The 24,248-nt window shown below is 41.7% G+C and overlaps 1 protein-coding gene across 1 annotated transcript in view; it reads right to left on the reverse strand.

Moving 5' to 3' along the window:
- Window positions 1–12,338, reverse strand: part of LOC126213369 (ankyrin-3-like) — a 107,641-nt gene extending 95,303 nt beyond the window's left edge. Inside the window, exon 1 of the mRNA XM_049941068.1 lies at window positions 12,225–12,338. The gene's annotated coding sequence lies outside the window, so the exon portion shown is untranslated. The remainder of the gene's footprint in view (window positions 1–12,224) is intronic.
- Between the last annotated feature and the right edge of the window lie 11,910 nt (window positions 12,339–24,248).

Raw genomic sequence — 24,248 nt, forward strand, 5'->3', positions numbered from 1 at the left:
ATGAGAAAAGTTATTGACGTCTAAATGACGGAAAAATTCTCCGTACAACTTCGTATGCATTACGTAGCTAAAAATGAAATTTCCATCCCGATGACATATTTATTACTGTCTGTTCATTTTCATACTGATGAGTGAACCATCATTTGAACTCTCGGTTCCATATAACACTTTACAGATTTGCATCAGAAGATCAGATGATCAGAGACACCTAAAGAGTGAATAGTAAAGATATTGTCTTCCGATGCAGACTGAATGCACATTTAACAGCACATGACGATTCTTGCTGCACGAATTTCGTGAAAGGAAATACGGACCAGTACTCCACAAGATGTGTCCACACTAGGAATAATAAAATACCGCACCTGTTGCTACCGCTGCCGATCTTCTTTGACCGACGACGAAAATGCCGGATAAACCACTCACCAAAATGCAGTATGCGTAAAATACGTGTAGTAACAAGGACTATTTAGTTTGTTTCCATCACAGCACATTCATACACTTCACCAAATCACAAACTGCCCTTTCAGTCGCAGCTGCAGAATAGTGTCAGCACACCCTGCCTTCCAAGCAACAATGGGGGAGGGAAACAAACGTCAGTGTTGTGTTCTGGCTCTGCACTGGGAGTAGAGAGAGAGTCCCGTGAAATCACGACACAGGTCAAAACCAGTGTGTGGCATCGCTAGGACACTCGGTGGGGAGTCTTGTTTTACGGTACGTGGTTGTGCCCTAGCAGTGTTAGGTTTTAATTTGGAAGGCATGATATATGCGGAAAAGTGCGCTGAGTATATTGCAAATCTGGACATGGGACCATAGTCCGTCCATCACAATAAACTTCATGTAAACATTACACTATGTACTCTTCCGCGTTTGCTGGAACCTCATTGGATTTAGTTTCAGGTGGAGCGGAAACCAAGCGGTCACAAGTGCAATCAAGTACGATGATGAGGGTTCGTTTTATGCTGTGCGTATCGACTTGTGCTGTAATACGGGACAACAGCTTTACCGGCGCGTTTAGCTTTGACAGCGCTGGCCGGGCGAGTGGTCCAGCTAACGTGCACTGGTGTGAGCAGAGGCAGTTCAGACGTAGAAAGAGACGAGCAGAGGACAACACAGCTGTGGATGTGAATTTTTAAACAGAAGGAAATAATATATGGTAAAACTCGGGTGTTTTCTCCTTAGGTGACCGGACGGAAAATTTAACATGTCATCGATATTAGCGAACATAGTATTTTAATTAAAAGCAGGAGTGATGAAAATTCGTGACTAACGAGGGTAATTTTTCTACATGAGCTGTGCGTGGCGTAAAAGCACACTGTAGTAAAATACGTAAGCCACTGAAGGTATCGGAGTCAGTTGTCTGGTAATCTCTGAACTCCTTCCACATCGGACACCGCTGAACACACTTCAGCACAGCTACGTTGATAACGAGTCTATCAGAGACAGAACCCCAAGCCAGAAAAATGTCCACATTTCCTCCTCCTCCTCTTTCGTGAAGTGCTGTTCTGCAGTTTGCCATCGTTTGGCAGCGACGTGTCACAAAGCTTCGCGCATTAGTTGCAGTACGTTTGACAGCGTAATGTCTTATTTCTCGCGACAAATACCTTAACTTGGCTCCATATCAATTCTGCCGGGTTCAGACTGCAGTGTTAAGATCACAACTCTAAAAATGCTTCATTTTTACAGCGTGCTCGACGCCGTCAAAATTGTCTTCCATCTTTCTGCAACATTTATCACTCTGGCTCATGTGAAACCACATCTGTCCTACAAAACAATGGGCATATTCAAACAGAGTACTTGACTTTTTATTTTTCTCCAGAAAATTTAATTACGTAATGTTTTATCTTCAACAATCTTTAACAATCTTTTATAAAATATCTCTAAGAATGTATACTTGCAATAAAAACGAGAAATTTTCGTGTGATATGTAATTGTAAACTGCAAGATGTGCATTTTTCTCAAAATTGCTGACGTATGAGTTAATTGCCATATATGGCTCAAAACCGTATCAACCAAAACCATTAAAAATAAACGCAAAATATATCGATTTAAAACAGCAGATAAAAATTCGCTTGATGCCTTCCTAAGAGTGAGTCTCCATTCCTCCCAAGCTATTTATGTAAGTGTAGACCAGATATGGCTCAAATTCAAAGATACAGTATCGACAGCAATAGATTCATACCACCTAAGTTAAGAGACGGGACTGATCCACCATGGTACACAAAACACGTGAGATCAATGTTGCATAAGCAACGAAAAACGCATGCCAAATTCAGAGGAACGCAAAATCTCGAGGACTGGCTAAGTTTCACGGAAGCTCGAAATAGTGCGGACGTCAATGCTAGATGCTTTTAATAGTTTCCACAATGAAACATTGTCTCAAAACACGGTAGAAAACCCAAAGAGATTCTGGTCGTATGTAAAGTACACCAGTGGCAGAAAACAGTCAACACCGCCACTGCGCGATAGCGATGGAGAAGTTGGGCTGCGTTCGCATTGCGCGCCGCGCCGGGACGGCGAAATGGGGGAAAATCCACTTCTCCGATTTTCATGTTTCAAAAATTCTTAGCGGTATACAAGTCTTCGCCACATCGTTTTATTAACTTATTTTTTCCTTAAAAGCGTTACGTACGCCGTGAAAAAAGAAAAAGTCTACTTTTCGTTTCACGTGACTTCTTCGTTTCGTAACGCTTTCCAACCGATTTTGAAGAAAGTATGCGGCTAAAAAATCTGATTTTTGTACACGTGGTAGTGTAACATCTTAGCCTCGTATTGAATCATTTATCTTTTCATATTTCTTAACAGTCATTGTGAAATGATGCTATTTGCCAACGTTGGGCACTTTATTTACAAATCTTGTAGTGAAAAAGTTATGTAGCGGGTAGCTTACTGTTAGATCCGTTTTAGACCATACATTGTTGGGAATGAAATGTAGCTAAAGTACCAAAAAGTTTTTGAAATGATAATGATACTGATGTCTGTCTCTGGTCTCAAGTAATGCGAGCTATTCAGTGACGTCAGTGCCGCGTCCGCAAGCCACTGAGTTCGCGCGGTTACAGCTTGGTTCAGTGTAGTCATATAATGCAGGACAGAAAAAACTAATTACTAGTGATCAGCGTAGACCTAGTGTCGGTCCCTCTTATTATTTTAATGGTCTCATTGTCTAGATAAATCCAAATGTACAAGAATTTTTCCCTCGGCTACTGGACAATCATCTGCTATGCTTTTATAATTAGCCACACGTTGCATCACAAAAGACAATTATTTGTCATCAACATCCTACAATTAGTGTTGTGTACATTTCGTATTTCGAACTAAGAGATAAGAGTATATTAATCTAAGATGAGATCTTGCTCCTGATGCATTGTAATAAAAGCTTGCAACATTCTACATGATTTCTTTCTAGTTGCATGTAATAAACAGCAGATGTTAAAAAATATGAATACATTTACAGATGTTTCTATGTCTAAGTTTGACTAAGGCGCAAAAAGTTCATTTTTTTATCGCTTTTACAGTTCATGTGAGTAGTACCGCAAGCTGTAAATAATTACATTCTTTAGATCGACCCTATCTCCACTTAGAAATATCTGTGGATAGCTCTTACAAACAGTCTATTTCAGGAAATGAATACAATGAAACCAAGGCTGAGTGGGACAGTGTTTCAATCAACCCATTAAAAAACCTAAATGTATCGTCTGTATGTGTGCGCGATCGCACCGTAAGGTGGCTCGCGGAGTATAGATGTAGATGTAGTAGATGTAGGATAAAATCAGAGATTAGAGCCCACACAGAAGCATACCGACAATCCTTTCCACGAACAATACGAGACTGGAATAGAAGGGAGAACCGATAGAGGTACTCAGGGTACCCTCCACCACACACCGCCAGGTGGCTTGCGGAGTATGGATGTAGATATGCAGAAAGCTGGTGCCACATTCAACAGAAATTCCGTATTACGTTCGAAAACTGTCAGGAACTCTTTTGTTGAATATTTCGTTTTAAAATGCAACCTAAAATAATTAAAAAACCTATCAAAAATAAATTTAGGAATTGAAAGTACTTAGCTATTTACTGTATTTTTGTGTATCTCATTTCATTGTAAATAAAACAAAAAAATTATAAAGGGAATTTATTTACATTTCTGTGTACTATCTGAAACACACTCCTTGGTTACTTCGTTCCATAATCTGGAAACTGCATAATTACTGTCATACTAGGCGAATTTCTGATACCAAATTGATGGACACAAGTTAATGTGATGTATATGTTATTTCGCATTCACTAAAGTAAGAACATCGCAAAAAGATGTCACAGACAACAGCTTATAGTAATGTGCCACAGCATGACTTTACAATGCATTGTCATCTGGTAGGGACACATTTCCGACCCTCAGTGACACTCGTATCTGCCTCCGTTTACCAGTAAATGCGATCTGTTCAGTGGCGGCAGGGCCGCTATCGCTGGCAAGCCATTGCTGTAAATGCATGTAAATACAGTAGATTAAATAAATGAAATAAAAGTAATTTCGCAAGTATCATTGTAATAAACGTAATTTTTCCTCACTGATTGTGAAATGTGAGGTAACATCTTGAAATAAAGACGTGTGCAGTCACACTTGTGATGAGAGCAGAAGGGAGACGAGTGATGCGTGTACCGCAGAAGCTGCAGTGCTGCTCCACAGGCTCGCGCCGGCAATATTAAGACACTCGGGGTGTGGCCGGCTCGGCTCCGGGAGGCTGAGGCCGTGTCGGCGCGGCCCGGCCGCCACTGTGAACACCGCAGTTCAGAACCATTGTGTTTGATATCAAAGCGGGCGGCGGCCCGGCCGGGCCGGCAGTGTGAACGCAGCCTTACCGATGATGGTGCCACCGAAGCGGAGTTACTAAATACAGTTTTCCGTAATTCCTTCACGAAAGAAGACGAAGCAGATATTCGAGAATTCGAAACCAGAACAGTTGTTAGCGTGAGTGACAAAAGTAGATTGGTGTTGCGAAACAAATCACTTAACTAAGGCAAGTCTGCAGGTCCAGACGATATAGCAATCAGGTTGCTTTCAGAGTATGCAGACAACACCGCCTTTCTTACGAATCATATACAACCGCTCACTTGACGAAGGGTCTGTTCCTGAAGACTGGAAAGAAGCAAAGGTCACACCAATATTCAAGAAAGGAAATAGGAGTAACCCATTTAATTACAGACCCGTATCACTGACCTCAATTTGCAGGAGGATTTTGGAGCACATACTGTACTGTAACATTATGAATCACTTTGAAGAAAATGACTTATTGATACATAACCAACACTGATTCAGAAAATATAGTTTTTTATTCCCATGAAGTAATGAGTGCTGTCGACAAGGGATCTCATATCGATTCGATATTCCTAGATTTCCATAAGGTTTTCGATACCGTTCCTCACAAGCGAGTATTAATGAAATTGCGTGTATATGGAGTATCGTCTCAGTTGTGTGATTGGATTCGTGATTTCCTCTCCGAGAGAGGTCACAGTTCGTGGCGATAGACGGTAAATCATGGAGTAGAACAGAAGTGATATCAGGCGTTCCGCAAGGTAGTGTCATAGGCCCTCTGCTGTTCCTGATTTACCTACATGATCTAGGACATGTCTGAGCAGCCCCCTTAGATTGTTTGCAGGTGACGCTGTAATTTACAGTCTAGTAAAGTCATCAGACGATCAATTCCAACTACAAAATGACCTAGAGAGAATTTCTGTATGGTGCGAAAAGTGGCAATTGGCACTAAGCAAAGAAAATTGCGAGGTCATCCACATGGGTACTAAAAGAAATCCGAGTAATTTTGGGTATACGATAAATCGCACAAATCTTAGGGCTGTCAATTCGACTAAATACCTAGGAATTACAATTACGAGCAACTTAAATTGGAATGACCTCATAGATAATATTGTGGAGAAGGCGAAAAAAGACTGCGCTTTGCTGGCAGAACACTAAGGAGATGTGACAAACCCACTAAGAGACAGCCTACATCACACTTGTTCATCCTCTGCTGGAATATTGCTGAGCGGTGTAGGATCCTTACCAGGTAGGGTTGACAGAGGGCATCGAAAAAGTTAAAGGAAGGGCAGCCCATTTCGTGTTATCGCGAAATAGGGGTGAGAGTGTAACTGATATGAGACGCGAGTTGGGCTGAGAGTCACTGAATCAAAGGCAGTCTTGATTGAGGAGAGATCTATTTACGAAATTTCAATCTCCAACTTTCTCTCCCGAATGTGTAAATATTTTGTCGACACCCAACTACGTAGGGAGAAATGATCATGATAATAAGAGAAATCAGAGCTGTAACGGAAAGATATAGGTCTTCCTTTTTCCCACGCGCCATTCGAGAGTGGAATGGTAGAGAAGTAGTACGAAAATGGTTCGATGAACCCTCTGCCCAGCACTTGAGTGTGAATTGCAGAGTAACCGTATAGATGTATATGTAGATGTGATGAGTTTCATATTTAAATGCTTTAGGTATTCAAACCAAACAAAGAAAATTACGCACCACATGGAGCGTAGAACCACCGCCCGCCGGCACACACGATGGTCAGTCTACGACCCTGTCTATCACGCCACGCATATAGTTAACACCTCCCTTATTACTAATACATAGTCCTACTCGAAAAAGTCAAAAGCTGATTTTTGTCTGTAATCTTGTGAAGAACATTAACTACTTGTTTCCCGCCATTAACGGTGTTCCAGGCGCGTGTTTCACTACGAAGCAGGAAGCAGTGTCGTCCATTTTCGCGGTACGTATGAACAGCGAGACCATCAGAGCACAAGTACTGGTTACAGAGACACTGACTGTACATAATTTTTAAGATAAAAGTTACGTAGGTAAAGTACGATTAAGACAGACGTTGATGGCTGTTAATACGTCAGAATGTCTGAAAGGTTCTTCCACACTGACATACTAATGAGCTATCAAACATTTAAGTTGGACCTACTTCCAAGAGCGGAGCACCACCAGTGGTAAGAGAGCTACGGCTGCTGACCAGTCACCGCGCTTGCGTTTGTTTACATCTGGTTTGCTCTTATGACAAGTACATGCTCCACCCTTTATTTCGCATTCACGTTTATGCTCTTATCCGTCTCTCAGCCGTACCTTCTTATTCCACACCAACCTACACCTCTTGCTGTGCTACGGAGTACTGGAAGCTTGTTCCCAACAAATAAGTAGGATTCTCAGCCACATATGAATTTTTTCAGATGGATTGAAATACGCTGTTGTTCAACAACGGCATAAAAAGGGGGATAGGTCTGATGCTAACAACTACCACCCAGTCTTAGTTCTGACATCTTTATCCAAAATTCTTGAAAAAGTCATGCATTCACAGGGCAGAATCTCTTATCTGTAACAATGGCGTACTAATTAAATGTCGATTTGGTTTTCAGAAAGACTTTTCAACAGAAAATGCTATATATGTGCTTTCACTGATCAAATATTAAATGCACTGAATAACCGAACTTCATCCATTGGAATATTTTGTGACCTCTCAAAGGCTTTTGATGGTGTGAATCATGAATTTCTTCTAGACAAGCTTCAGTATTGTGGATTGAGTGGGACAGTGAACAAATGGTTTAATTCATATTTAACTGAAATAAAGCAGAAGGCTGAAACTAACAGTACAAATAGTCTGCGAAAACCAGCAGAGTCCTTTAACTGATGAGGTATCAAGAACGGTGTCCCACAGAGTTCAGTCTGTTTCCTTATTGGTCTTAATATACATTAATGACTCGCCACTCTACATTCATGAAGATGCAAAGCTATTTCTTTTTGCTAATGATACAAGTACAGTAATCACACTCAAGGAAATTGTAAATAATGTCTTTCACAAAATTACTAAGTGGTTCTCTGCAAGTGGACACTTATTAAATTTTGAGAAAAAACAGTGAATATAATTCTGTGCAGTAAATGGCGTAACACTGATAAATATAGGCTATGAACGCAAGTCTGTTGCTAAGGCAGGGTATTCAAAATTTCTGGATGTGTACACTGATGAGAAATTGAGTTTGAAGAAACATCAATGATCTGCTGAAATAGTTAGGTTGAGCTACTTAGGCTACTGCGGTTATTGCAAAATATTGGTGATGAACATCATTAAATTAGCCTACTATGCCTATTTTCATTCACTGCTTACACATGGTATCGTATTTGGGGGCAATTCGTCACTAAGAGGAAAAGTATTCATGGCACAGAAGTGTGTGATCATGCTAACAGCTGGAGCCCACCAAAGATCACCTTGTGGACGTTTATTTAATGAACTTGAGATATTCACAATACCTTCGATGTACATATATTCATTTATGAAATTTGTCATTAATGACCCACCCCAATTCAAAAGTAACAGCGAAGTGCATAGCTACAACACTAGAAGAAACCATTATCTTCACTACTCTGGATTAAATCTCACTTTGTCACAAAAAGGTGTGAACTATGTTGCCACAAAAATATTTGGTCATTTGCCAAATAGCATTAAAAATCCGGCAGATATCTAACCAACATTGAAAAGAAAAGAAAATTATGGAAATACGGAAGCGTCCGATCCCGCCCGTCTGCTTTGACCCATGACGTCACAAATATGGCGGAAACGACCATAAACCACGATTCCAATATGGCGCATATAAAGTCGCTATGTACACATTGTGAGGACGAAAATACATCGAAAAACAAACACACACACACACACACTTTCCACAAGAAGCGTAATGACACTAACGGGACAAGCGCGGGAAACGGGGTGTTTTAGGTGGGGGCAAACTAAATACAAACAAATTTAGACGCCCACCCCATACAAAACCGCACAAAAAGACGAAAAAACCGACATCAAAAAACTCCCCAAATACCACTAAACAATATCATCTGGAATCGGACACTTCCCTTGACCTTACTGAACAGATGAATCTTTAGACATGAAGTATTAACTATAAAAATATTTACTATTTTGTGTAAAGAAAACATGTTCAAGTGACACATCCCACATCATTACGAAATGTATTAATGCTCTATGCAACAAGGATCAATTGTATGTATGTATCTATGGATGAGGACCAATTTATCAACACAACCCATATTTCAGGGAGGTGGCTGTCGTATCAGCCCTTCTTTGTGGAAGTTTGTCTACAACCACCTGCATTGCTATTTTTCATTTACTTACACAAAAGACGATGAAATTACTCCCAACGTATTAATGACAAGAGATCCGCTTGCTGTGATATAAACTGTGTATTCCTTCCTCTACGCAACAGCAACACACCTTATACTGTAGGCAACTACAGATGTAACAATGCGTTCTTCTTAAAGCCGCAACAGTTGAATAATTCTTTATTTGTCCTAATAAAGTATTACTCAGCAGCACCCGTTTGGTTTGACAAGAACATGTATGTGAATCTTCAGTTTCTCCCAACTTATTTTTTGATGGAACAGTCCACAGGTGGACTGCCTGTTCGTAGTGTCCAGCGTGCACGCTATGAACCGAAAGTACAGCTATGGACTGTTCCATCAAGAATATACATAATAGTCGAGTTCTGCAGTGAGATTTGTAACTGATACTCTGTATTTTGATATCGTTCTGAGCACTGACAAACACGTATCAGAAAAGATTCTGAGGATGGCTGGTTTTACTACCAAAGTGTTTCAGTACTGGTCCTTTACGTGGGGCACTGCTTCACACGTCCAGATACCCCTTAGCAGAAAACCGACTACTTTTTTGGTAAGTGTACGGCACAGTCACTGCCTGGAGATGCACGATTATTAACAGAAGTGAAGACTAAGCCCCTAACGCCGGGAATTTTGACAACATTTCTAGCAAGAGGATCAATTTTAGGTCAACGTAATAAATCATTAATTTCTGCACTAACACATACAGTCTTACTGACTACCCCACAGACTACCTTGTCACCAAAAACATTACTCTAGAAAAGTGAAGATATCGAAATTCAATGGAACAGCGTTCTGTATTAAAACACATTTGCGTGACTTAACGTGCTGACGATTGCTAATGCAGGACTGGGAGAAAGAAGCTAACAGATCAATTGTACTAAATTCGGCAGTTTTCGTGGAGCTGACTGCTTCGGGAAATACCGGATTCAATGCTCCACTATGGAACTGTCAAAATGCGTCTAGCTTGGTTTGATTTCAAGCCATTAGGAATAGGATCAGACTGTCCCAAGGTCTACGCAGTATCCTGACGGAAAGTAATTGTTTAATTCCTCAATAGTCGAAGTTGCCATAGCATCTTATCTACTTGCAGAAGCAGTGTTCCGTCATTCTGTTCTGTTATTCCTAACACACAGTATAATCCTTTTATGGATCACATGTGTACAAATACGAACAAATACGAACGAAAAAAAAATTCAACAAAATTGCGCGAATACGAGTAGAAATCTCGTCCGAGCCTACGCTTTTCACTCATGCCTAAAGTCCGTAGAACAGCAGAATTAATAGGAATGTCGGTAGGACTTTAAAATAACAAGATTTGTAATACGAAATTCGTTAGTATTTTGAGAGCGTAATAACCGAACGCGGTTTGCTTTATAAGCGATAGTCTCCATTAGAGTTGTGGCGATTCGTGAATGAGTCGTTCATTTGAACGACTCTAAATAAAGAATCGTAAGAATCGAATCGTCATACGGACGAATCGTCGTTCAAAAGAATCGTAAGAACGATTGCGTGTTTCCGAGTCGTGACGATTCCAAGTTCCAACGATTCATCGATTCTTGGTACGCTATGCTTCGAAGGGAACTTCCGAATCATGCCGAGTCGTGCCGAATGATTACGACCGCCGGATGGCAGTCAAGTGGAGGATGCGTGTGAACAGAGGAAGCTCGGAACGAACAAACTAAGTTCGTGGGCCGTGATATTACTCGTGAAAACCAAGCTGACACTTGGCGGTGGCTGACGGGAACGAGCGTAAAGGCATTTCCCATTTACTACCGCTACCATCAGCCACCGCGCCGACGTCAGCTTAGTTTGCGCGAGTAATGCACGAACTAGTGATGACAGAAATGATATACAGCGAGTACACAGCTCCCAATACAGATTAAAATCAAGAAATCCAAGTATGATGAATAAATACGTACCTCTTATTTCTTGCAGATGCAATGCAAAACACACACACCTTCTTTACACACGAGCAATAGCACTTGAATTATGTGTTATATTTCGCGTATCTCGAAAACGGCCCTAACGATTTGGATGAAATTTTGTATTTAGACTGGTCTTGAGTTCACCTACATAGTTCCATTCTTTCGTAAAAAGTTAATTTTACAATATATATATATCGTACGTAGTTCCATTCGTAAAAACGCAATTTTATATTATAAAAACGCTATTTCACATCTTTTTATGACGCCATCTAGTAAAACTTTGTTAGTATGTATTGAATGTAGTTAAGGTTTTGGTTTTCATGTTTATCTGTATATAGGTGTCTTTCCTTACAGCATGCAATTTTACACAAAAGATTTTTTAAAACAAAAACGCGAATTTCTTGTTTCTTGGGAACGGCTTCAACAGTTTGGATGAAATTTTATATTTAGATATGGATTTTGATTTTTGAGTTTATCTATATTGCCGTGTTTCCCGAAAAACTCGATTTTACACAATAAGTATTTTACATCGCAATTTCGTAAATCTTTGTTACTATTGGATGTTACAGTAGAGGTGTATCAAAATTTTGTGAGATGGCGGTATAACATTATCCGAATACGAACACGTTGGACTTACCGTACATCCAATAGTAACAGTCATCCTAGATATGTTTTAGGTTAGACATAGTGTCCTTTCATCAATTAAGGCATTACACGTATAAATCGAGAATCACACTTGTAACGTCATATGCATGTTTACTTATAAATAAACTATTTCTGGCATATCTCGTCATGACACAGTTCGATTCTAACCCCATTGACAATTTCAGACATGTCCTGCTATATGTGAGTAAGATGTAGAACTTTTTGCATTCCGTAAGAATCGTGCCATTGCAGACTAGAATGAATCGTGAAAGAATCGTGAACGAATCGTAGGAATCGATTCGCAATGTGAGATTGAATCGTAGGAATCGAATCGGGAAAAAGAACCGTGTTGCCCAACTCTAGTCTCCATAGTGAACGTAAATGAAACCTTACAGCTACCGTGACTTTGCAAAAACAAACCAAAAGAAAACAAACAAAATAATTCAACACTACAGGAACGCATGAAAACAGTCGTCCTTACCTTATTAACGGTGTGGGTGTAGCAGAAGAAATTCTCGGCGCAGCAGCAGCAGCAGCACGAAATCGCAACGCAGAACTTCACACTGGACGCGACTCGCTACAAATGCGACCGACGCCTGGGCTGTGGCACGCAGTCAGTGCTGCCAACGGCTGCGAGGCCGGCAGGTACCAACTGCAGTCTGCTACGGGGGCCTCACACAGCGGGCAGCGCTTCCAGGGACCCCGCGCAGAACATGCGAATGTAATACGAAGACTGTCGCCCTAATTTTGTTATTGCGGACAAGCTGAAAAAAATTAAGTAACACGTTTCTGAATGTACTTTTAGCGTAATGTAATCCAATTCTACGCTCATTGTGACACTGCTGTGGCCACTTGAGTACCTCTCACAAGGGAACCTCCCCATCGCACCCCCCTCAGATTTAGTTATAAGTTGGCACAGTGGATAGGCCTCGAAAAACTGAACACAAATCAATTGAGAAAACAGGCAGAAGTTGTATGGAACTATGAAAAAAATATGCAAAATATACAAACTGTGTAGTTCATGTGCAAGATAGGCAACATCAAGGAGAGTGGGAGCTCAGGAGCGCCGTGGTCCCGTGGTTAGCGTGACCAGCTGCGGTATGAGAGGTCCTTGGTTCAAGTCTTCCATCGAGTAAAAAGTTTAATTTTTTAATTTTTAGACAATTATTATCTGTCCGTCCGATGCGAGGTAACTGCGCCGTAGTATGGGGACGCTACACCTAAACAAACATCGAAACAAACGACGCCAGTCGACTACAGCGCACGGAGGAGCGAGTATTCCTGCTAACGAGGCTCCCTGGCTGGCAGTTGACTGTTCACTACTTTGGACGAGAGTGCATTAAATACGTGAGATGTATTCCGTGGGCAATATGAATCCAGCGAATATAGCTCGCGACTTCAATAACAATTGCACGGTTTTGCGGTGCGGTCGCAAAACACAGACACTAAACTAATTACAGTGAACAGAGACTTCAATGAACGAACGTACAGGTCATAACTTTGCGAAAATAAAAAAGTAAACTTTTCACTCAAGGGAAGACTTGAACCAAGGACCTCTCGATCCGCAGCTGCTCACGCTGACCACGGGACCACGGCGCTCCTGAGCTCATATGCTCCTTGTTGTTGCCTATCGTACACATGGACTACTCAGTTTCTATATTTTGTTTATTTTTTTCATAGTTCCACACAACTTCTTCCTGTTTCCTCGATTGATCAGTTTTTCAAGGCCTATCCACTGTGCCAACTTATAACTAAATCTGAGGGGGGTGCGATGGGGAGGTTCCCTTGTCATAAAATTATGCCCGCACCGGAGTCGAGGGAACCAGGGTTTTTGTGATACCGACGCGCTACAGTACTGTTTATTGTCAACACATGGCTGTTGCCCATGCGTATATTCGGTTCATTGCTTCTCAGCCCCTGTCCGCGCCATTTCTACATCCCACTCGTCAGCAGGTTGTTTCCCACAGAATGATTTTTTATTGTCGTCAGTTGAAACATATGCCTGCCGTACTTTCCCACTTCACGTGTTGTGTGTGCACTGTGTGTGAAGATACAGTGTTTTTCCCTGTCCTGTGGAGTTCAAAGTGCCAACAGGGAAACCTTTCCTGAAAGGGACAGATTTAAAAAATACGATTTCATGGTAACCCGCAAACGATGTCAAAATCTTTTGTAAGGTACTCTATTCCATACACTGTTCGAAATATTATGTAGACAGTAACGTTCCTCTTGATGGTCAAGTATGCAAAATTTCTTCAAGATCGGAATAAAATTGTAGGTTGGTGTAGAAGTGTGTAAGTAAAGTACCCTCCGCCAGGCACGATTCAAAATTTTAAGCAGACAGCGCCCTTCATCCTGCTTTGAATATCAAGTGTGCCAAATTTCATTAAGATCGGAATAAAAACGTACAATTTGTCGAATTCCGTTAGGTAAAGTAACCTTTGCCATGCACCCTACGAAATTTTATGTCGACTGTGACCTTCCTCTTGGTTTCAAGGTATAGTGGTCAAAATTTCATCAAGATTGTATGCAATACAAACACACGGACACAATGAAAACGCACTTTCAGTTTTTCTCAAATTTTCCAATTTTTCGGTCGATTTTCGAAAAATTTTATTTCATAAAAACTTTGTCCTGAGAATTACTAACACAGGAAAAAAAATATTGCCGAATTGGTCCAGCCGTTCTCGAGCTTTACGCTTATCAACACATTTGGCAATTCATTTTTATTTATATAGATAATAAGCCCGAAATATACGCGTAAAGGAAGAATATACAAATAAAACCCAATATTTTTTGACCTGAAATTAATATATAATGTTGGGGTTTGTCTTTTGGTGCTCAGGTAAAATAAAAACTTTTAATTAACGTTCATAATACGACAATGACACACGCAGAGTAAACGGCTGCGTAGCGCAGCTCAGCAGTGATATGGGCAGGCAAGCAAGTTTCCCGCAGCCTGCCCGGGTTGGGTTCTGCTTGGCTTGGCTGGGAGTGAAGCAGCCTGCCCGTTCTGTTGACAACGCGCGGCGGCCTGCCCGCCTGGCCACCGGGTAAGCATGGGCGGGTTAAAAGCGGAACATGTACACCTCTGGAGGAGACATATAGGATCGATTTTCTCTACCCTGTCGTATCAGACAGTGTTAAAAAGTTTGAAAGAGAGGTTTCGCCAAATGGCTAAGTATTTCGGAGTACTCGACTTTTTGTTTTCTCTAGACAGTTTAAAATATATACAGGACGAAGAATTGAAAATCCTGTCTACAAACCTTGAGAAAGAGCTAAGTGAAACAAATTGTGAATGTTCGAAATACAGTGTTGCTTCAGCACGATGACGTGAAAACTCCTACGTTAATACTGAAATACTCGAATGACGCTGCAAACCCGTTTCACGGGATTTACATCGCCCACAGTATTTTGCCAGCCGTGTCAGGAACTGTCGCCTCCGCTGAAACAAGCTTTCCACGTTCAGAGCTCGTCAAGAATTATTTCCGAAGCGGCATGTCGCCCATGTTGTCAATAGAACACGGCGTGGTTCCAAAATTGAGTTCTGAAGATAGTATTCATGAATTTGCTCTTCAAATAGCGAGGAAAAGATGTTTTGTGTACACCCTTTGTGTTTATAACCTACAACTCACTCAATTTGTTGTGAACACAGAGCACAGTCGAGTGATGAAAACATTGAAGCGTATATCCTGAACAAAATTTGTCAACCTTACCTGATTTTGAATTTCATTGAATTGGAAGGATTGCCGTAGCAGTCTTTTATTAACATTTTTGTAATAACCATAACTACTAAGATTTCTTCTCCAATTAACTATTTTCCTGCAACGACAGTAGGTCCCCTGCGGTAACAGTCTGCTGATACATTGGTACTACGTTAATGACGGAAGTTAGAATTCTTTTGAACGTCACGGAGATATGTTAGCTGTGTTTGAGGAGGGGCTGAGAGGTTGGGGGGGGGGGAGGGTGTGGGAGAGCCCCTCGCAGAACTTGGGCACACGTCCCCACGCCGGCTGAGCCCTGCTCACCCACTGCTGGCTCTGGAATTTCCTGTAAGCAGGCTTTCACGCAAACACTACTTTGTCTATTCGCACTACCCTCCTCTGTACGCGTTCAATATTCCCTGTTAGTTCTTTTTATAATGGATCCCACACACTCGTGCGATAGTCTAGGATGGACCACACGACTGTTTAGTAAGGTGTCTCCCTTGTAGACTCACCGCATTCATCCAGTGTCTCGTCCACTCTGCCATCTAGTTTTCAAACAACTGAGACTATGTGATACTTCCATTTTATATCACCTCAGTGTGCCACACCCATGTCTTTGTATGAGTTGACTGATTCCAAAAGTGACTCATTAATATTACAACAACCTTAGAATACGACGTTTTTGCGTGTTTTTAAGAGCACAATTTTGTACGTAACTTCTCTGCAAAACAGACTGAAGTAGATGGCAGGGTGTTCGTCGAGCCACCGTCACACGATTAGCCTTACATTTCTTCCCGCTTATTAGCAATTTGTCGAAGCCTCCTTTACTTTGAAATCATGTGAAAATATGAATAAATATTTGTACAGCTTCTTTCAGACACTCCTTCATTATAGAGAATGTATCATCTGCACCAACTGTGGCCTGACTGTTAACATTGCCTCCAAGGTCATTAGCATACGACGTGGACAGCAGTGCATGCAACACACGTCCCTGAGGCGTGTCTCAAGCTACTCCCACACCTGTTGGTAAGTCTCCTTCCGAGATACCATGCTGCGTCCTCCAGATACGTAGACAGATAGGCAGGCAGATGGACAGAGACGGCGAAAGTGGGGGGAGGGAGGGAGGGAGACAGAGCTGGAGACAGAAGCGCCTCATTCGCGTGCAGGGGGCGGCCCCCGCCTCTGCTCCCCTCGTGGTGAATGTCGCCGCAGTCCAACACACACACTGCCCACACTCCTTCCCGCTCTCTATGCATCCCTGACAGCAGCGCTCCAAGCGGACACTAAGCTATAGTTCTGAATGCGAGATACGAGGAATGCGAATAGCATCATTTAGATTCATTTGTAACACAGTTTTTCAACAGGGAACGTCTGTAATGCTGTAAAAATCTGCAGTAACTAAAACATTACACCTCATTTTTTTTTTAATTTCCTAAGGACCGTGGGAGGTATGAAGTGGTACATTTCGCGACTTTTTACTTACGATTCTCTTGTAAGTTACATATATTTAATGAAGGATGTCGTTTTCTTTCAAGGGAATCAAAAAGGCTAGTAAACAGCGGAAGACTTGACCTTCAGCAGAAAGACGTCGTATATTTATTCGACGACGTGAAGTTTTGTTCACAACACCTCCAGTCGGATCAATGAACGCGAGACATGGGAAACTTCTATGGAATGCAGTATCTGCGTTACGTAAGGTACGAAATAAGCCAACACAACTGTTGATGAAATGAAAAACACACAAATGTGGTAATAAGACATCAAAAACAATTAAACTTTTCCAACACGGATCACATCAATTCCACAATTGTTGCTACATCTCTGCCAAAAACGGCAAGAATCTTACAACAGATTCGCTCTTGAAGCAAAAACAATTACTCTGAAAGAAATATTCGTCTATTAGAACATCGATAGAAGTGTGAGAATCTGTGAATCATTACACTGCATATAAAATTGTTACGTGTCAAAGAGACTGTCCATCATGACAGGAACAGAGAGCAAACGAGATATATTTTCTCATGCTTCAAATATGTGTTTACGTTCTCTTCCTTTAAGAGGAGCAAGCTGCAGTTATAAAAATTATTGCTTCACGAGTAAATTGTAGGTTACGTCACAGATTCACCTCGGTCGGCGCTTTGGCGTCAGTTTTTCAAGCTGGGCGACTGTTATTAGAAAATAGTTTCCAGCTTTCCACAATAACGATCTTTTTATAAAAATAAATATAATTCGATATTTTGGAGTATAATATTGGTGGAATCAGTGTATGTGCAGCTTTGTCGAACAAATTTATTACAAATTAGATTTTGTATGATACTGTTCAAAGCATCGTGTTCCACGAACCCCAACTTCGCACTCTACACAAAACACACGTGCTTTTCTTCTCGCTTATTCCCGACTGGCAACACACACGGCATTTTCGCGTCGGTGCCTGCTTTTACGCGAAAGACTGTGTGTGTTATTCCGGAAGAAGTCGTCCCACCAGACGTGTCGGCACCGACACCTGTCAAGGTTCCACGCTGAGAGCATCAACTGACATCGATACTGTCTCTTTCTGTGAGGTTCATTTGAAACTCAAGTCTTCGGAATTTTACCACCAAGTCGGTTGTACAACAGGTACGGATTCAGAGCTGCTACGTCCATGAAATGGCCAAATCGCTGCATATATATTTTCTAAGACGTTTGCTCGTGGCCGAATAACTGGTCCCGTATTGGTCAGCTAATCAACGCCAGCCGTTCTGTCCCTGCACTCCAGTATGACTCCAGGTTTCCACTGCACTTTTATCTCCTCAGTCTGCCGCAGCTCGCCACTGTAAACATAGGAAAGCGTGTACACGTCTCTGCTGTCTCGCCACCGCACTGCCATCAGCTTCCCTCTGTAAGAGGTCTTACATTTACCTCTCTCGAGTTTTGCCTCCTTCAGAGCTGTCAGCACTTCCCTCCCGTTAATACTAACAGTTCCAATGCAGCCACTGCTTTTAGAAACGAGAAAATCGAACCGCTCATTAATAATATAGAACCTGTCTGTAGGCAAAGTATATCCATTGTTAAAACATGGGTGAAGCAAAGACTTTAGACACTAGAGGATATTCACTATATTGTGGCTTAAACACAATGTCTTTTCCACTGCAAGTTACAAAGTGTCACAAAGAATCGCTACCTGCTTTACACAAGCGAAACTATTTAATATCAAAGCGAGATTGATAGACGTCCCGCCCTTTCCACAATTAACTGCGATTTATGATGTCATAACTCATGTCCGGGAGTGAAAAGCCTCCTCAAATGTTTTCTATAGATGATCAATGACGGATCTGTATCTACACAATTCAGCGGGAATACCAGAGTCATTTTGAACAAAAAACACTCTTGTCATTAAAATGAAGGAACCTCAAATAGTACATTTCAAAAGTCTTTAAATAATCCCTGAGAGGAATAAGATATCGAATAAAGATTACAATTCCCCAATACTTTTTTCTACCCATTTTCTAACACACGATCACTGTTTTAATTTGTCCAGGGTGTGCGTTTATGAACTGTTCAGCACATTTGTTCGTCTCACTCGCCATCTTTGCTAGCAAGCTGTCATAAAAAGGTGATTGTGGAGGATCTCCAAAGAAAGTTTTACATCTAGATTTCGTGTCGAACGGAATTTACTCCTATCTACACTGCAATTAGCGGACCACGAAATTACCGAACCGGAACCATTGTAATCAGTTATCACTTCTTGTCTGACGTCCCCTTCACATCTTGACGTTTCTGAGTCATTGTCATTGAGTATCATCATCGCTGTCTTCACCACTATTCGACACTCCGTACCGTTTGTTTATTTATTTATTCACTCATCACTCTTCTGACTGGTTTGACGCGGTCCGCCAACCTCTCCACCTCAGAGTAGCGCAGGCAACCCAGGTCCTCAACTGTTTGCTGGCTGTACTCCAGTCTCTGTTCTCCTCTACAGTTTCTACCCTCTACAGCTCCCTCTAGTTCTGTGCGAGTTATTCCGTCATGTCTTTACAGCTGTCCTACCATCCTGTCCCTTCTTGTTGTCATTGTTTTCTCCATATATTCCTTTCCTCACCAACTCTGCTGAGAACCTCCTCATTCCTTACTTTATCAGTCCACCTAATTATCAATATTCTCCTGTAGCACCACGTCTTACATGCTTCTATTCTCTTCTGTTCTGGGTTTCAGACAGTCTGTGTCTCACGGTCATATAAAACTGTGCTCCAAACCTAAACCCTAAGAAATTTCTTCCTCAAATTAAGGCCTATTTTTCATACTAGTAGACAAGCCAACATCTCTTTTTCTCAACACATACTAATCGTACGGGGGTAAATGAGGTATCGTTAGAAAGTTTTTTAACCGGCTTCTGTCATTCCATATCAGTATTGCACTAGAATTTGCTACTTGCGGAAAATTTAGCATAAAGGACACTCAACTGTCACACGCAAAAGGGTATGGCGGATGCCGAGCTTCACACCTATATTTTACGAAGCTATTAAACAGGAAACACAGTCTGCCTCTTCATACCACCTTGCTACAAAAATAATTTTATTTGTTGTAAAGCACTTATTAACTGGACAGTTTGTATACAGCACAGTAACAGGTAATGTCTGTGGCCGCTGCAGTTATCCGCTGTATCTGCCATTGTACAAGTTGACTTTCCTAATCGAGTACACCTTCTGAAACGACAGACATATCTGCCATTGCCACCTTCAATTCTGATTTACCTAGAGCCACCATGATCTAACGTGCTCACTGTAACTGAAAATGTCTCCCGAGTGGAAGTTCCAGGTTACGTGGATGCTCTGACAGTCCCTGACCTCTGCCACTCGTACAAACCGGGACAAACAGTCCGAATGCAAAACACATTTCTGGAAACATGAACGTATCATACATAATCCACGATTATTATTTCACGTCGTTCGGTTAGTTTTTAAAAATGTTTCCTCTTATTCCTCCAAGTACCCTTATACCAATGACTAAACTTATTCGAAATACTGACATTATTTAAAACTGTAACAGCGAGCGTGTTTCGCACAGGTCCCGTGGTTATGTTGTGTATTCCATCGTCTTTGACATGGATAAGTAGGGGATTTTCCAGTCGATTCTAGATAGCTTTCACAAGCTTTATGGGACCTTTATAGCAATTCCAAAGTGCTTGAGATTTTAACATGGCTGCATCATAATGTTTTTGTACGAGTTACTTTCAGGTATCGTCTTAGTCACAACCCTTTTAGCTATTTGGTGTAATGTGTCTGACCTCTCTCCCGCCTTTCTTCACATCCTTTTGATGGCACTATTCTTTATCAGACGATTCAGATACGGTTTACATTGATCAAACAGAAACGGTAAAAATGTAATGTGTACTCAGGACTAACTGCCTTCTCTAATACCTAGGGTCATGGACATCTTCACTTGACAGGTACGCCTTTCGTGCATGAGAACTACCAAGTGTGGTACCGACGTCGCAAGACAGAAAGAACGCAAAATCGTGACTGGCGATGTCCTTACTGGAGCTGGAAATTTAGCGTGGAATTCTACACGAGATGAGTTTAATAGTTCCCACAAAGAAAGTGTGTCTCGAAAACTGGCAGAAAATCAGAGAGTTTCAGGTCGTAGTAAAAGTACACCAGAGCAAAGACACAGCTACCACCCGCACTCAGCGATAGGAATTCTGATGTTTCCTATGACAGTCACTAAAAGCGGTTTCCCAAATTCAGCGAAGAAGATGAAGTAAGTATTCCAGAATTAGAATCAATGACAGCTACAGATATGAGAAACTTTGAAGTCCAGATCCCCAGAGTAGTTAAGCAGTTTAAATCACTTAATGAGGGCAGGTCCTCAGGTCCAGATTGTACACCAATTAGTTTCCAGATGTAACAGTCCCGTACTTAGCAATCGTATACAATCGCTTACTCGACGAGAGACCCGTACCTAAAGGCCGAAAAGTGGCAGAAGTCACACCAGTACACAAGATGGGGAACAGGAATAGTCCGCTGAATTACGGACCCATATCACTGACGTCGATTTGCTATAGGATTCTGGAACACACACTATGTTTGTAATCAAACTGCACGCCTACGGAGTACCGTCCAAGTTGAGCGACTGGATTCGTGATTTCCGGTCAGAAAGGTCACAGTTCGCAGTAAATGACGAGACGACATCGACTAAAACAGGTGTCCTACCTGGCGTTACCCAATAATGTGTTACAGCGCCCACTGTTGTCGTTAATCTACATCAGGGGTGTCCAACGCACAGCGCACGAGTCGCATGCAGCCCAAAGCAAGTATAAATGCTGCCCAAGAATTCAACACCTCTCACGCTATCGGAAAAAATCCGTTTGTGTGAAGTTACGATAAACAAAAGGTTTCAATTTGAAACTCTCGCCACACGAAGCTGCAAAGTACAAAATATCTGTCTGATGCGAGAAGCAGCAGTTGACACGATCCACACGAGTACTAAAAGGAATCCGGTAGTTTTCTGTTAGACGATAACTCACACAAATCTGAAGGACGTCAATTCTGCTAAATACCTAGAGATTACAATTACGAACAACTTAAACTAGAACCATCACATAGATAATGTTGCGGGGAAGGCTAACTAAAGTCGGCGTTTATTGGCAGAACACTTACAAGATGCAGCAGGTCTTGTGAAGAGAATGCCTGCACGAAACTCGTCCGTTCTCTTCTGGAGTGTTGCTGTGCAGTATAGCCCCTTACCAGATAGGACTGACGGAAGACACCGAAAAGTCTGAGAGAAGGGCAGCTCATTTCATGTTATCGCGATATAGGGCCAGAGTGACACGGATATGATAGGCGAAAATATTTTGTTGACGCCCACCTACACAGGGAGAAATGATCGCCGTGTTGAACTAAGAGACAACACACCACATTTAAGTGGTCGTTTCATCCACGTGGTGTTCGAGAAAGGCACGGTGCAGACAGGGTGCGGAGGCGGTCTGGCGAGTCCTCTGCCTGGCACTTGGGTAAGTGTGAATTGCAGAGCAGTCGTGTGGACGCAGGAGTGTATGTAGGTGGGACAGGGGTAACCAGGTAATGAAAGAAACAGAAGAGATTGGTTAAATGCCATTCAAACACGTTAAATTTATTTTCATGGCAACACACAAATTGTAAGTTACTTTCACTTAAATTTTGCGAAGATACAGAAGAAGTACAATGGCTTTTATACAGTGAAATAACCGGTGGATTTAATTTTAGACGTATTCGTACATTGTTTGTGCTCATCAGGACCACACAGGTGTCCCTGCTGAATTGTTTACATTGGCCGTAGACGAACAAAAGGATGTAATATCACCATAAGAACTCACCATTTCGAAACAAAGGTGTTCAATTTCTTTCCGTTTCCTCTTCCTATCTGACATCGTTGAAGCTCCAACAACAAATTAAACAACAATTTTGTTCAACAGTTCTACTTTATCCATCCTCTGCATGACAACTATCTTGTTGACCGTGGACATAAGCACGTTCCTTCTCTTTGATGTCCCTCTATACTCGCAACAGATGGGCCAATAAAGCAAACCACACAACTCGATGTTGACTTGTTAACTGCCACTGCGCTTGGATCCCTGTATGCCAGTGGCTGTATTTAAATTTAGTGTTTGTCACCATCGATTATTCCCTCTGCGGTATCCTATACTATATAGTTACTCAGATGAGCGACATATCTGAATTAAGGAGGGCCAGGTAAGTGAAGTTTCGCTGTCTTTGCACCTGTAACCACCTGCCTCCCTTGGGACAGGAATCGTTACGTTCTTCTTGAACTCTGAGGATACGTTGCTTGCCTCATATGTCTTGCACACCAGGGGGGGAATGTTTTATCCTGGCTGGCGTAGCCAAGCATCTTAGTGACTCTGAGGGAATGTCATGTACTCCGCAGATCTTGGGTTTTTTGGTTGTCTTTTGTATCGTGAGGATTTGAAAGGAAAGTGCATAATACGTGTTAGTGATTAAATGACAGAGGCCGTAGCCTTCCGGCGCCAGAGTCACTTTGCCTCCAATCACCGAACGATCGCTCACATGTGGAGCTGTCGACAGTCGCCCATAAAGCGAGTGAAGCCACCTGTAGCACACTGATCATTCATCCCAAGACACACAGTGATACAGCTGAGCACCACAAGTCACATTTCTGGACTCGTTTAAGATACTGTAATACGATTTGCCCCCATATTAAACACTGTGAGAAAGGCTTCGGTGAACGACGTACAGTCTGTTTTCATAGTTATATTAATCGCAGGGATATCGGTATCAATTTAGCTTTTTGCAATAGGACTGTTGTAGTTTCTGCTGTTAGTATCGTAGTTCTGAAACAGACCAAGTCTACAGCATTTCGCTCTTCAAAATCTAGTTAGTACTTTCGGAGTAATTACAGTATTTGTAATTTAGGGTTAACCAGAGGCATTAAGTAAGTAATGCAGCACATTTATTTTCCTCCGCCAGTTTTGCTTGAAAGAAATGAGGAATATGTTGTGGGGAATCGTGGAATACTTCCGTTTGAGCCCTCATAGTTTCATGAAAACCCGATAGGTGGTGGCACGATACGCACCCTTCAAAGTGTAAAATAGTAAGTACCTGATGATTGGAGAAGAGGAGACGTTGTTCCCATCTTAAAAAATGGCAAAAAGACTTTGTAAAAACAACAGAGGAATAACCCTTATGAGTGACATAGCCAAGACTTTTGAAAGAATTTTACTAAATCGAATAACTGAAAGATAGAAAAGGAGCTAAGTGAAGAACAGCATGGGTTTAGGAAAGGAAGAAGCACAATCGACCTAATATTTTCTA

The sequence above is a fragment of the Schistocerca nitens genome, chromosome 11 (assembly GCF_023898315.1).
Source record: "Schistocerca nitens isolate TAMUIC-IGC-003100 chromosome 11, iqSchNite1.1, whole genome shotgun sequence".
NCBI classification, from domain to species: Eukaryota; Metazoa; Arthropoda; class Insecta; order Orthoptera; family Acrididae; genus Schistocerca; species Schistocerca nitens.